Below are 2,163 nucleotides of genomic sequence, written 5' to 3'. Positions count from 1 at the left end.
TTGCGATTTTATGGGGCTTCGCATAAAGGCCTGCGTACATAAGCTGCTCTGCCTGATTGCCTTGCTTTCCTGCTTCATTTTTGACATAATAAAAATAAAAGAATAAAGAAGGCCGAGGAAATTTCGAACTGTGTTGCCCTTTTCTTTTTTATTCTTTTATCAGAAGTAAGCAAGGTAAGCAGGCAAGGCAGCTTATGTACGCAGGCCTTAAGGCCCTCCCACGGTTCTATGAACATGGTACAGTAAAGAAGCATAAGGTATGTTATATAACTCGGCGACATCCGAAGAATTGCATAGATTCGCGTTGACTAGATACAAGGCCATTTGCAATTCCTCTTTGGTGTAGGGTTTTCCATCATTTGTAGTTTCTTCGTCAGTTACAATATCTACAGCTCACAACGTCCTTTCCAATTCGTCTATTCCTGGGGTTTAAGGCTGTCATTTCATCGGTTCTGTATCCAGATAAAACTCCATCATGTTCCGAACGAATAGACGGCAAAGAATAAGGTGGTGATCTCGGTAGTATCATTTCGCCTTGCAAAACCCAATCCCGGACTACCGAAGATTCTAGACGAAAATTACGTTTTTTATTTCCCTAAAAGTAAATTAAAAAACAACAAAAATAAAAAAAAATATTTTTGTTATACAAAAGTAATAGTAATCCGGTTAAGTGTAACCCTGGTATTAGTCCTTTATGTCAGTGTAAATGTAAATGAAATGTCAAAGTTCATCTGATGAACAAATGAACTCCATCATAAATTTCTTGAAGTTTCAAACAAGCAAACAATCAAAAATGGCGAAGGAGATTCTTTATGCATATGCAAAGTGGAGAAAAATATTTTGATTAACAAAGCTCAAAGCTCATATAAAACTGCTTTGCCCAATCGTTCCTCTGCCAGAAAAAGAAGAAACACTACGAGATCCTCAGAGCACTGCTTTATGGTTGTAAACAAATTTGTATATATTAATACTATACAATCCATGGGGATTTTGTTGTAAGGCCCATACCTACATACAGTTAGTCAACTATATTATTGCAATCGATGAATTTTTAAAAATTTAGATGTTTAATTAGGAATTACTACAAGAAATTCTTTCAATAATGTTGGGCTTTTTGTAAATATCTGTTGATTTACTTGTTAATGACAACATCAAGCCAACAAATTCAGAAATCTGTAGGAAATAGCAAAAAAACAAAGGGCAGAAAGGATAGGTACCTAGTTTTTGTGATGTCAACTAAATAATTGCAAAATGATTGAATGTGCAATAAAATCGTGGGATTTTAGAAAAAGAGAAAGTCAGGTAAACGGTTTCGGAAAATATGCTACATTTGGTATATTCCAATTATAGTAATGGTAAATCCGAAAGAGATATCCTTAAAGAAGTCACCTCTCGTAAGCTGAGAAGTGTATACATCATATACCGCACCGAGAAAGAAGCCAGGCTCAAACTGAAGGCGTTACATGGCAGGCCCAAAATAGTAACCACACGAATTGACAGGAGAATGATTACAGAAATTGACGAAAGAGCCCAAAGCAGCACGAAAATTTGCATTTTTTTAATTTAAAATGATTTTGAAGTATGTGTGTCACATGGAAGAGTCAGAAAAGTGCTACATAATAACAAGCACTCATCACGAGTGACTACCCAACAAACCAATCGTACCGACATCGTAACGAAATCGGAACAAAATTCGGACGATACATCCGAAATCTGATCCGAAATCGTAACGATATCTTAACGAAAGTTGTATGAAGTGGTTGACATAATTTCGGAACGAAATGTCGGAGCGACATCGGATCGATTTCGTAACGAAATCTGAAGAAAATCCTTGGAAAATTCGGAAAGGAAATTTCTTTCCGACATTCGTTCCGAAATCGGAACGAAATCTGTACAAAATCTGAACTATTTCCTGTCCGAAAAATCGTTTAGAAATCGTAACGAAATCTGAACGACTTTGCTTCCGAAATTGTTTTGACTTGTCGGACATCACACATTTGGTTTGCTGGGTAGGTAAAAACCATTGCTCTCCCACAGCACAATATATAGAAACTATTCAGACTTGTTACAGACAACTTTTCACCCCATCTTTGGTATCGGCATGACGTTATATTTTCTGATGAGACTAAAATTATGCTGTACTATCACGATGTGTCTCAAAAA

This window comes from Musca autumnalis, unplaced genomic scaffold, assembly GCF_047663935.1.
Source record: "Musca autumnalis isolate F117 unplaced genomic scaffold, ASM4766393v1 scaffold_2, whole genome shotgun sequence".
In the NCBI taxonomy this organism is placed as follows: Eukaryota; Metazoa; Arthropoda; class Insecta; order Diptera; family Muscidae; genus Musca; species Musca autumnalis.
Note: the sequence above shows the minus strand (reverse complement) of the source record.